Here is a 13,907-nt window from a genome sequence, read left to right as displayed (position 1 = left end):
GGTATTAAATATGGCCCTGCCAGTGTCACCTACATCCTGATTTAAAAAAAAATACAAATGAGGAAGGTCTGAGTTTGCTATCTGATCTCTGTTATGCTGATTGTTCTCAGTGGGGGTGGCAGTGGAGGAATAGGCATCAGCACCTTTGCTTTGGGAGGGAGTGAAGAGTGTGCTATTGGTTGAGGACAGAACACTGACATGATGCTGTTCATTTTGGGAAAAATCTGCTGACTGTCATTATTTAGGCTCACAAGTGAATGACAAGGGGGCTGGTGGAAGTGTGCCGTTGCAAAATGTCTTTACCTTCAGGCGAGAAACAGATGAGTGGAGGGGGTAAATGTCTGTAGTGGCCTTTTTCATTTTGGGGATGTATTCTTCTGTATTGCTTACTTGTGTCTCATTTCCATTGCTTCTTTGTATACAAACTAATAAGTTGGAAGTCATCCTAGTATGATTGTCCATCTGTAGTGGATAATGCTAAGTATGCAACTATTTCAGTAAATATTTTTAGGTTGTGAACCTGAGTAGCTTCTCTACTTAACTTGGGCTGATTGCTTTAGCTCAGTGTATAGAGACTATGCTAATTAAAGTGCAATCTTCAATTTTCCAACTAGTCCAGTATGCTGGTCAAGTGGTTCAGTATTTTTATTTAAACTTAATTCCATTGATCAAAATTGGGAAATAATTTTGATTTTTCTATGCCTCTGACTGAGAATCTCATACCAAATCCTGGCTGACATTATGACTGATTTCACCGTGTCCTTGGTGGTATTTGAGCCAAAAATTATTGCAAAATAATTTTTGTGAAAAGGCCAGGAGTTCAAGAAGTTAAAATAAACTTATTTGCTATTGTTTTGAACCATTATAACAAGGGCAACAGGTCCTTTTTGTTTTCTTGTTAGTTTTCTCTTTTTTTGAAAAGCACCTTTATCATAACACCCAAAAAAATGTGTTTGAGAAGAGTGTAAGAAAGGATTCCTGTTGGACTCCCTACTCTTCAAATGGTGCTAGGAGGTGCTTTCATGCCCATTTAAACTGGTCCTTTGTTTACAGGGCCTTGGTTTAATGTCTTATTTGAAAGAAAGCATCTTCAACAGTGAAGCACTCCTCCTGTGTTGCACTGGAGTTCTAGCCTAGATTACATTCTCACATCCTAGGCTTCAAGACTTGATACTTGTTCAAGTACGGGTTCCGCGGGTTTCACTTATCTTCCAGTACCTCGCTCAAGTGGGTATTATTCATTTTTGAGCTCTGGTGGCATTGGCAGGCTATTGGTTACAGGAGCATCACAAGTCATCTGTCAACATATGCAGATCTTCAGGTTTGCTAATTAGCAATCATTAGTGGGAAGTCTGGACAATTTTTTCCTTTATAACCCAGGGCTGAAACACACTAATCAGTACCTTCCTCAACTGCCTGGTTCACTGGATAAAATCACTGAGCCATTGGGGGGGGCTCTGTAATGAGTGGCTTAATTGTTAAGTCACTGATTAAAGTTATACAGGTAGGATCACTGAATTAGCAGTGCTAGTCATGGCAATAGTAACATCGTTAATTATGCGTTGTATGAAGAATACAAATCATCGTTAATTTGAATTTTCAGCTCGCTCAGTAATCGCTTCATGGTTTTTTTGGCTTAGCCAGAAAAAGCTTGTGTTTCTGCCTTCACTGGTCAGGAAACCAAAATGTTTCCTTTTTAACTTTCTGATGGCATTATTCTTTGTTTTTGCCTCTGTTAGTACTAATTTTTTGGTTTAAATCATTTTACATATAGAACATTAAGTAAATAAAACATTGAAATTTGTAGTCATTTTCAAAATAATGCTGCAGCGTTCTCATGTCAAGCTTCTGTGTCATCAGAACTCTTATTTGAAGAGCTCAAACGTGCAAAGTTTTGAAATGATGACTTTTGCACAAAAATTTGAAGAAAAAACAGTTGCATCATCACTTTTGATATAATGCAAGCAGCGATTGTACTGTTACAAGGAGCTATGAATGCTGTATTGTAGGAGTGAGACAGAGAGATGTGGAACTGTACTGAGAATTTAGGAAGAAATTTGTTCGATCTCTGCAGCAGTGGTGAAATGTTTTTTGCTTGGTCCCTGGAAAGAAATCATGTTTTTCTTTTACTCACTTTAGGTAGACAAATAAGTACTACAGCTATATCTAGTTAAATACATTTGTATGTCAGATCAAGTAACGCCTGTCGCACCACCTCCCAAAACAGTCAATGAATATATGAAACCAGAGTTTACTCATCTAATTTGCTGCTTTCTTTATTCCTTTACCAAATATCCCTACCACAGTAATGAAAACAAAAAAAATCTGGAAATACTCAGCAGGGCTAACAGCATCTTTGGAGAGAGAAACAGAGTTAATGTATCAGGTCAATGACCTTTCATCAGGACTGGACACTGCTCAAAATGCAGTCTCCTTTACTTTAGGGAGACCAAACACAGATTGGGTGACACTTTGTGGAACATCTCTGTTCGATCCACAAGTGTGATCCCGAGCTTCCGGTTGCTTGTCATTTTATGTCTCCACAGTGCTCCCACTTGACCTCCGTATCCTCGGCCTCCTGCAGTATTCCAATGAAGCTCGACATAAGCTCGAGAAACAGCATCTCATCTTTCGAATAGGCATTTTACAGCTTTTCAGACTCAACATTGAATTCAATGGTTCTGGATTGGAACGACTGCCCCATTCTTGTTTTCCTTTTTCTTTGCTGATTTTGGTTTTATCTTTTTTTCTCCACTTTTTTTCTTATTCATTCATGGGATGTGGGCGACGCTGGCCAGGCCAGCATTTATTGCCCATCCCTAATTGCCCTTGAGAAGGTAGTGGTGAGCTGCCTTCTTGAACCGCTGCAGTCCATTTGGGGTAGGTATACCCACAGTGCTGTTAGGAAGGGAGTTCCAGGATTTTGACCCAGCGACAGTGAAGGAACGTCGATATAGTTCCAAGTCAGGATGGTGTGTGACTTGGCGGGGAACTTGCAGGTGGTGGTGTTCCCATGTATTTGCTGCCCTTGTCCTTCTAGTTGGTAGAGGTCGCGGGTTTGGAAGGTGCTGTCTAAGGAGCCTTGGTGCATTGCTACAGTGCATCTTGTAGATGGTACACACTGCTGCCACTGTGCGTCGGTGGTGGAGGTAGTGAATGTTTGTAGATGGGGTGCCAATCAAGTGGGCTGCTTTGTCCTGGATGGTGTCGAGCTTCTTGAGTGTTGTTGGAGCTGCACCCATCCAGGCAAGTGGAGAGTATTCCATCACACTCCAGACTTGTGCCTTGTAGATGGTGGACAGGCTTTGGGAAGTCAGGAGGTGAGTTACACACTGCAGGATTCCTGGCCTCTGACCTGCTCATGTAGCCACTGTATTTATATGGCTACTCCAGTTCAGTTTCTGGTTGATAGTGGGGGATTCAGCGATGGTAATGCTGTTGAATGTCAAGGGGAGATGGTTAGATTCTCTCTTGTTGGAGATGGTCATTGCCTGGCACTTGTGTGGCACGAATGTTACTTGCCACTTATCAGCCCAAGCCTGGATATTGTCCAGGTCTTGCTGCATTTCTACACGGACTGCTTCAGTATCTGAGGAGTCACGAATGGTGCTGAACATTGTGCAATCATCCACGAACATCCCCATTTCTGACCTTATGATTGAAGGAAGGTTATTGATGAAGCAGCTGAAGATGGTTGGGCCTAGGACACTGCCCTGAGGAACTCCTGCAGTGATGTCCTGGAGCTCAGATGATTGACCTCCAACAACCACAACCATCTTCCTTTGCGCTAGGTATGACTCCAGCCAGCGCAGGGTTTTCCCCCTGATTCCCATTGACCTCAGTTTTGCTGGGGCTCCTTGATGCCATACTCGGTCAAATGCTGCCTTGATGTAAAGGGCAGTCACTCTCACCTCACCTCTTCAGTTCAGCCCTTTTGTCCATGTTTGAACCAAGGCTGTAATGAGGTCAGGAGCTGAGTGGCCCTGGCGGAACCCAAACTGAGCATCACTGAGCAGGTTATTGCTAAGCAAGTGCTGCTTGATGGCACTGTTGATGACACCTTCCATCACTTTACAGATAAGGGAGAGTAGACTGATGGGGCGGTAATTGGCCGGGTTGGATTTGTCCTGCTTTTTGTGTACAGGACATACCTGGGCAATTTTCCACATTGCAGTGTAGACGCCAGTGTTGTAGCTGTACTGGAACAGCTTGGCTAGGGGCGCGGCAAGTTCTGGAGCACAAGTCTTCAGTACTATTGCCGGAATATTGTCAGGGCCCATAGCTTTTGCAGTATCCAGTGCCTTCAGTCGTTTCTTTATCACTCGGAGTGAATCGAGTTGGCTGAAGTCTGGCATCTGTGATGCTGGGGACATCAGGCGGAGGCCGAGATGGATCATCAACTCGGCACTTCTGGCTGAAGATTGTTGCAAATGCTTCAGCCTTATCTTTCGCACTGATGTGCTGGGCTCCCCCATCATTGAGGATGGGGATATTTGTGGAGCCACCTCCTCCAGTTAGTTGGTTAATTGTCCACCACCATTCACGGCTGGATGTGGAAGGACTGCAGAGCTTAGATCTGATCCGTTGGTTATGGGATCACTCAGCTCTGTCTATCGCATGCTGCTTATGCAGTTTGGCACGCAGATAGTCCTGTGTTGTAGCTTCACCAGGTTGACCCCTCATTTTGAGGTATGCCTGGTGCTGCTCCTGGCATGCCCTCCTGCACTCTTCATTGAACCAGGGTTGGTCTCCTGGCTTGATGGTAATGGTAGAGTGGGGGATATGCCGGGCCATGAGGTTACAGATTGTGGTTGAGTACAATTTTGCTGCTGCTGATGGCCCACAGCGCCTCATAGATGCCCAGTTTTGCATTGCTAGATTTGTTCGAAATCTATCCCAATTAGCACGGTGATAGTGCCACACAACACGATGGACGGTATCCTCAGTGTGAAGGCGGGACTTCGTCTCCACAAGGTCTGTGCGGTGGTCACTCCTACCAATACAGTCATGGACAGAAGCATCTGCAGCAGACAGATTGGTGAGGACGAGGTCAAGTATGTTTTTCCCTCGTGTTGGTTCCCCCACCACCTGCCGCAGACCCAGTCCAGCAGCTGTGTCCTTTAGGACTCAGCTCGCTCGGTCAGTAGTGGTGCTACCGAGCCACTCTTGGTGATGGACATTGAAGTCCCCCACCCAGAGTACATTTTGTGCCCTTGCCACCCTCAGTGCTTCCTCCAAGTGGTGTTCAACATGGTGGAGTACTGAGTCATCAGCTGAGGGAGGGCGGTAGGCGGTAATCAGTAGGAGGTTACCTTGCCCATGTTTGACCTGATGCCATGATACTTCATGGGGTGCGGAGTCGATGTTGAGAACTCCCAGGGCAACTCCCTCCCTACTGTATACCACTGCCGGTGGGACAGGACATACCCAGGGATAGTGAATGCAGTGTCTGGAACGTCCTTCGTCCTTCAGCCATTTGCACCTCCTCTAGACACATCTACGGACGAATGAACGTATGAATTCGGAGCAGAAGTAGGCCTATCGACCCCTGTAGCCTGCTCCGCCATTCAATAAGATCATGGCTGATCTGTGAGTCTCGAATTTCACACTCCATCTACCCCCGATAACCTTTGATTCCTTTGCCTCACAAGAATCTATCTACCCCCACCTTAACATACAAGCATTCAAATTAGGAGCTGGAGTAGGCCACTCTGCCCTTCGAGCCTGCTCCGCTATTCAATAAGTTCATGGCTGAGCTGATTACTCCACATTTCCACCTACCCCCGATAACCTTCCACCCCCTTGCTTATCAGGAATCTATTTTTTTTAAATATTCAAAGACTCTGCTTCCATTGCCTTTTGAGGAAGAGAATTCCCAAGACTCACGACCCTCTGAGAGAAGAAATTTCTCCTCATCTCTGTCTTAAATGGGCAACCTCTTATTTTTAAACAGTGACCCCTAGTTCTAGATTCTCCCACAAGAGGAAACATCCCTTCCATGTTCACCCTCTCAAGACCCCTCAGGATCTTGTGTGTTTCAATCAAGTCACCTCTTTCTCTTCTAAACTCTAGCGATACAAGCCTAGCCTGTCCAATCTTTCCTCATAAGACAGCCCACCCATTCCAGGTATTAGTCTAGTAAACCTTCTCTGAACTCCTAATGCATTTACATCCTTCTTTAAATAAGGAGATCAATACTGTACACAGTACTCTGACCAATGCCCTGTATAGCTGAAGCATCACATCCCTACTTTTGTATTCAATTCCCCTCGCGATAAACAATAACATTCTATTAGCTTTCCTAATTACATGCTGTACCTGCATACTTTTGCGATTCATTCACTAGAACACCCAGATCCTTCTGCATCCCTCCTGCAATCTCTCACCATTTAGATAATATGCTTTTTTTTTTATTCTTGCCAATTTGGACAATTTTGCATTTCCAGACGTTATATTCCATTTGCCAGGTCTTTGCCCACTCACTAACCTATCTATATCCCTTTGTAGCTCCTCATGTCCTCTTCACAAGTTACTTTCCTACCTATCTTTGTGTCATCAGTAAATTTAGCAACCATACCTTCGGTCCCTTCATCTCAGGTCATTTATATAAACTGTAAAATGTTGAGGCCCCAGCACTGATCCCTGTGGCACACCTCTCGTTACATCTTGCCAACCAGAAAATGATCCATTTATGCCTACTCTGTTTCCTGTTAGCTAGCCAATCTTCTATCCATGCCAATATGTTACACCATGAGCCTTTATTTTCTGCAATAACCTTTGAAGTGGCACCTTATCTAATGCCTTCTGGAAATCTAAGTACAATACATCCACCGTTTCCCCTTTATCCACAGCACATGTAACTCCCTCAAAGAACTCCATTAAATTGGTTAAACATGATTTCCCTTTCACAAAACCATGTTGACTCTGCCTGATTACCTTGAATTTTTCGAAATGCCCTGTTATAACATCTTCAATAATAGCTTCTAACATTTTCCCTAAGACAGATGTTAAGCTAACTGGTCTGTAGTTTCCTGCTTTCTGTCTCCCTCCCTTTTTGAATAAAGGAGTTACATTCGCTGTTGTCCAATCTAATGGGAGCCTGCCCCGAATCTAGAGAATTTTGGAAAATTATAACGAACATATCAACTATCTCACTCGCCACTGCTTTTAACACCCTAGGATGAAGTCCATCAGGACCCGGGGACTTGTCAGCCCGCAGCTCCAACAATTTGTTCAGTACTACTTCCCTGGTGATTGTAATTTTCTTGAATTCCTCTCTCCCTTCCATTTCCTGACTTACAGCTTATACTGGGATGTTACTTGTATCCTCAATAGTGAAGACCGATGCAAAATATCTGTTCAATTCATCTGCCCTCTCCTTATTATCCATTATTAATTCCCCAGACTCACTTTCGATAGGACCAACGCTCACTTTGTTAATTCTTTTCTTTTAAAAATATCTATAGAAACTCTTACCATCTGTCTTTATATTTCTAGCTAGCTTTCTCTCGTACTCTAATTTTGCCTTCCTTATCAATCTTTTAGTCATTGTTTGCTGTTTTTTATATTCTGTCCAATCTTCTGACCTGCCTCCCATCTTTGCGCAATTGCAGGCTTTTTCTTTAAGTTTGATACTATCTTTAACTGTTTTCATTAACCACAGATGGCGGCTCCCACCCTTGGAATTTTTCTTTCTCATTGACATGTATCTATTCTGTGTATTCTGAAATATCCCCTTAAATGTTTGGCACTGCATCTCCATTGACCTATCCCTTAACCTGATTTGCCATTTCACTTTATGCTTTCATGCCCTCATGCACCGCTCGCTTGCTCTCTCGCTCTCAATGACCCTCTCAATTATTCAATGACCCCACTTCTACCACCTTCTGAGGCAGAGAGTTCCGAAGTCGCACAACCCTCAGAGAAAAAAATTCTCCTCATCTCTGTCCTAAAAGGGCGACCCCTAATTTTAAAACAGTGCCCCCTAGTTCTGGACTCACCCCATAAGAAGGTCCACCTTGTCAAGACCGTTCAGGATCTTATATACTTCAATCAAGTCTCCCCTCACTCTTCTATACTGCAGTGAAAACAAGCCAAGTCTGTCTAACCTTTCTTCTTAAGACAACCTGCTCATTCCAGATATCAATCTAGTAAACTTCCTCTGAACCGCCTCCAACGCATTCACATCCTTCCTTAAATAGGCAGAACAAAACTGCCGCAGTAGTCGAGATTTGGTCTCGCTGATGCCCTGTATAACTGAAGCATAACATCCTTACTTTTATTTTCAATTCCTCTAGTAATAAAGGATATTTCTGCACTTTAACAATTTTGTGATTCTGTGATTCCGTTAGCCGCCTTAATTATTTGCTGTACCTGCATATTAACCTTTTGTGACTCATGCACTAGAACACCTAGATCGCTCTGCACCTCGGAGTTCTGCAGTCGTTCTCCATTTAATATTCTGCTTTTTTATTATCTCTGCCAAAGTGAACAACTTCACATTTTCCCACATTATACTTCATCTGCCAGATTTTTGCCCACTCACTCAACCTATCTGTATCAGTCTGCAAGCTCCTTATGTGCCCTTCACAACATACATTTTGTGTCATCTGCAAATTTAGCTACCATGCCATCGCTCCCCTCATCTAAGTCATCGATATAAATTGTGAAAAGTTGATGCCCCAGCACAGACCCAATGGAACTCCATTCGCCACATCCTGCCAATCAGAAAAGGACCCATTTATGCATACTCTGTTTTCTGCCAGCCAATCTTCTATCCATGCTAACATGTTACCCACTATACCATGAGCTCCTACTTTGCGCAATAACCTTTCATGTGGCAGCTTGTCAAATGCCTTTTGGAAATCTAAGTACAGTACGTCAACGGGCTCCCCTTTATCCACAGCACATGTTACTCCTTCAAAGAACTCCAATAAATTGGTTAAACATGATCTCCCTTTCACAATGCCATGCTGACTATTCCAGATTACCTTGAGTTTTTCTAAGTGCCCAGCTATAGCCTCCTTAATGATCGATTCTAACACCTTCCCCACGACAGACATCAAGCTAACTGGCCTATAGTTACCTGTTTTCTGTCTCCCCCCACCAACTCTTGAATAGAGGGGTTATATTTGCTATTTTCCAGTCTGATGGAACCATTCCAGAATCTAGTGAATTTTGAAAAATTAAGGCCAACGCATCTACTACCTCATTAGCCACCTCTTTTAAGACCCTAGTATGAAGCCCATCAGCTCCCGGGAACTTGTCAACCCACAGCTCCATCAGTTTGGTCAGTATTGCTTCTCTGGTGATTGTAATTTCACCAAGTTCCTCTCTTCCTTCCATCTCCTGATTTACAGCTATTACTGAAATGTTTTTGTGTCCTCTATAGTGAAGACAGAAGCAAAATATTTGTTCATTTCATCTGCCATTTCCTTCTTATCTACTATTAGCTCCCCATTCTCACTCTCTAGAGGACCAACACTCACTTTACTTAGTCTCTTCCTTTTTAAATACCTGTAGAAACTCTTGCTATCCATTTTTACATTTCTAGCTCGCTTCCTCTCATACTCTAATTTCTTTCTCCTGATTAACCTTTTAGTCATTCTCTGCTGTTCTTTATATTCTGACCGATCTTTTGTCTCGTTACTTGTCCTTTTGACCTTGCACCACCAACTCTTTTGTCATTTTATCTTTCCTAGCTTCCATCCTATCACATACCTGAAACATTGGTCTAAATTATCCCCCCACCCCCAAGGTTGGGAATGGAGGTGGGTGGGGCCCAAAAATAAGTGTTGGCCGGCGTGTCGGTTTCGAGGCTCCATTCCTGGCGTGAGCAATGTTCACCAGGGCGTGCCTCCTAATTGAGTTCAATTAAGTAGTTAAGTGCACATTGAGAGCATGTTAGAGGTGGAGATTGAAATGTTAATGGGGGTGCATGGGTTACACGTGCTGTCTGTTGCTGACAGGCTGAAGGGAGGTGGGTACAGAGTGGGGAGCTGGTCTTGGCCACACCAGGAAATTATCTTAACCCCATAAAAGGGGCAGAGAGGGGCTCTGCCTTTGGAAAGGAGATACCCTTGGTATTGCGCAGGTGATGAGGAGAGTGGGCAGTCAGCATTGGGGCATTGAACAGAGTTGTCAGTCCCTCCCACGGCATCGTGGGGGCAGAAGAGCGGGGGGCAAGGCTGCCAATCACAATAGGACGGCCACCTGTCCAAAAGGAAGGTTGCAGCTGGCAATTGGGACACAACAGTTAGATTTTGGGCCCAGTGGCGGAGGGGCAACACCCTCTGCAAGAAGGGTGGAACCTCAAGCAGCATGAGGGCATGGGAGAGGAAAGAGGGGCAGGAAGGCAATGGAGGCCATACCTTCAACAGAAGATCTACCACTGAAGATGGAGCTACCTGGAGATGACCAAGACCCAGTGACGTAAGAGACTGCGACTCTCCAGACTGTTAGTCATCGTGACCCACAGAGTGCTCCTTTTGTGGCCTCGGAGGAGCTGGAGGCAGCCTGCTCACTCGTCTCAGCTTGCGGCTGAGATGCATATGGTGGTTGTACACATTGTGAAGGTGCCCGTGGACGTATCTCCAGAGGCTACTGCACTTGCATCATTGCAGGGGAAGCTTCCATCACTTGGCCCTGCTGCACAGATAGTCCCTCAGTCAGAGGGCCAAGGGGGCTGAGGATGATGGCTGTGGCACCCTTGTTCTCCTCGGTGACGTCCTCAGCCCTTCCGGGTGCTCTGAATGCCTGGTAGAGGACACTGGCTGGGGTGCAGCTGGCATCCCCTGCAAAGATCTCTACACCACCAGTACCACTGAACGGTCCACAATATGCAGAATCTCGTGCACAGTGCGCAGTTCCTGTGTGTGTTCAGTGATGCTGCACATGGCTCTCCAAGAGGTTGGCCACTCTCTCAATGTGGGAGCTCATGCATTCATAACCCTGAGCTATGGTGACACAGATGAGCTGGATGGACTCCTCCATCCTTGCCCAAGATTCCTTACTGCCTCAGGGAACTCTGACATGGGAGCACATCACCTGCTGCTATTCAAGGGAGAGCTGCCTTTCCTGTGACTGCTGAGGTTCTACACCTGTGACAACAGATCCCTCTACCTCTGCCACCTCCTGCCCACTAGTGTCGTGATCATCACCCTGTGCCATGGTATCTGAACATGCGTGAGGACCCACCAAGGTGAGAGTATCTCCACTGGTGGACGATGCGCTCATAAGGTGTGACTGTGCTGCTTCTCCTTCTTGCTGCTCTGAGCCTGTGGAGGGAGGGGGAGAGGGTACTGTGGGTTGGACATCTGGATCTGTGGGAGGCACAAGAAGAGCCAATGAGAGCTAGCCTAGAAGAGTAGAAGCCACTGTGGTACTGAGATTACCCAGTGCAACTCTGCACGATACACCATCGGACAGGGTGGAGTGCACTGCATCCCCTTAATGACCACATTGCCCCCTCTAATCACCAGGTCCAGCAGGAGTTCCCACTTCGCCAGGCCCGACTGCCTCCACTTCCACTATTCTAGTTATCTCCATCACTGACTGCCCCATTGGGATGGCGCAGTAGAAGAACGGCACCCTGCCTCCCCTCTGGGCCCTCTTCCAGATATTGTGTGCCCGTTTCTCTTGCAAGAACAAAAGAGAGCAAGATAAGGCACTGCTGTTCTGTTTCCCATGTCATCTGCCCTTATCCGTTAGGAGCTGCATGTCTCCGTGGTGACAGGTCCTCAGCAGCACGATAGCTGTGAACCGTTCTGAGAGATACACATCCCTCCACTGTGCACACTGTTCAAGAGCAGCATGCAGCCTGAAGCTTCTCAGATGGTGTGTTTGAAAGAAAAAAGACTTGCATTTATATAGTGCCTTTCATGACCACCTGAGTTCTCAGCGCTTTATAGTCAATGAAGTACTTTTGAGACAAACTCTCACAAACAGCAATCTGATAATGACCAGATAGTCTGTTTTTTGTGATGTTGATCGAAGGATAAATATTGGCCAGGATGCCAGGGATAAGTCCCCATCTCCTCTTCGAAATTGTGCCTGGGATCTTTACATCCACCTGAGCTGGGACCTCCGTTTAATGTCTCATCCGAAGAATGTCACCTCCGACAGTGCACTATTTCCTCAGTACTGCACTGGAGTGTCAGCCTTTCTTTTTTTTGTGCACAAGCCCCGGAATGGGACTTGAACCTGGAACCTTGTGACTCAGATGCAAGCATGCTACCCACTGTGTCACAGCTGACATAGGAGGGTCTGTTGGAGGACACGAGCCCTGCGACCCGTTTGAGGGCTGCACTCACCTTGCCAGAATGTATGACATCATTGAACCTTTTACGGCACTGAGTCCAGGTTCTTCTCATCTCTCTTCTGTCGCTGACAGCGGCAGCAGTTTCTACTGAGGCTTCTTTGCTTTCGACTGGTGGCTTCCTCCTGCCACCCTCCAGGAAGAGGACCTCCCTCCTCTCCCTCACTACCTCCAACATTAGATCCAGGATGGCATCGATGAAGCGAGGAGCAGCCTTGCCCCGGGTGCCAGGCCTCCGGCTCCCCTGTGACATCTCTCTCCCATCTGGTGCTGTGGATGGCTTTGGCACATTCCGATCTCTCCCTCAGGACAACCCAGCAGCCTCTGTAATGGCTGCTGTGGGAAGTCTAAATCAGTCCCTCACTTCATCTGACACTCCTCCGTTTCTGCCCCCACTAGCTCTCACTGAACAGGGAACCTATTTCCATATTGATTTTAAGGGCTCCCCTCCCTGTGAAAATCATGACTTTAATCCGTTTCCCACCAGAGGCGGGTTCCTGACCCGAAAACAATCCTGACTCATGTTCCCTGCCTCCGTGGAGAAAATTCAGCCCATTAACTTTGTTTCTCTCTCCACAGATGCTACCAGACCTGCTGAGTATTTCCAGCATTTTCTGTTTTTATTTCAGGTTTCCAGCATCTGCAGTGTTTTGCTTTTGTATCCCGGCAACAGTACTTAGTTTATTTAAGTGGAATCCTTTCTTGTTAAAACATTTTAGACTCTACCATTTTTCAAAGCATCACACTAAACTAAATAATACAACAGCTCTTTCACAACTTTTTTCCAAAGGTTAGTTACTTCCATTGTCCTAAAATGGTTTCAGTGTTAGTTTTTGTTCTCTGTATTTTCCATTGGAGGCCCGTTTTAAGAAAGCACAGCCTGACTCTTTTTTGCCATCAACCATGGGTTTCCAGAAGTTGTGTACACGGGTCCATTTTGAGAGGTGTAAGCTGCCGTGTGGAGGTCTCTTCAGCTACTGGTGGTGGGCCTGGGAACATGAGTCTTTAGTTTCTTACACAGCAGACTCCTTTGATGGAAAAGATTTTACAGACATTTTAAACCTAGAAATTGCTATTCTATAGATAGGTTAAATCATATTTTGTAAGAGGTGTAATTTTGGCAGACCTGGAATGGGGATCATGATGGAATGGGCAGCACTGTGACCAGAACAGAGGGTCTAGGCCTGGGTACCAACTATAAGTTGGAGTTGGCGACAAGGTCGAACAGCATTGATGGGGAGAAGAGAATGTCTTAGAGGCTTGGTTACTATGAGTAGTAAGGGTGGGGACTGGGTTACGTAGCTCTGGGTAGGGACGTTTGAGTGCCAGCAAATAAGATACAAAGCGTGCATTGTCCCGACAGCTGGCTTTAGGGCAAGGTTGGATCAAGCGAAGTGATGCAGCAGCACCGTAAGTGGGAGCAGCGCTGAGACAGGAGCAATCAGTAAAGGGGTGAGGGAAACCTGCAGATTTATTGAGTATATAGTGAAAGACTGTTTGTTTCCGCTGGTGGGAGAAGGGGAACAAGGAGATCAATACAATGGAAGAACAAAGGGATAAGGAGGATTCTTGAACTGTGGGCTATTAGACC

General features: G+C 45.5%; 1 protein-coding gene across 15 annotated transcripts in view; it reads left to right on the top strand.

Moving 5' to 3' along the window:
* The window catches only part of ncoa2 (nuclear receptor coactivator 2), a 305,628-nt gene that overhangs the window by 132,789 nt on the left and 158,932 nt on the right, over nt 1–13,907 (top strand). The window lies entirely within an intron of this gene.

The sequence above is a fragment of the Heterodontus francisci genome, chromosome 5 (genome assembly GCF_036365525.1).
Source record: "Heterodontus francisci isolate sHetFra1 chromosome 5, sHetFra1.hap1, whole genome shotgun sequence".
In the NCBI taxonomy this organism is placed as follows: Eukaryota; Metazoa; Chordata; class Chondrichthyes; order Heterodontiformes; family Heterodontidae; genus Heterodontus; species Heterodontus francisci.
The sequence above is the reverse complement of the archived record's forward strand: the minus strand, read 5'-3'. Positions and strand labels throughout refer to the sequence as shown.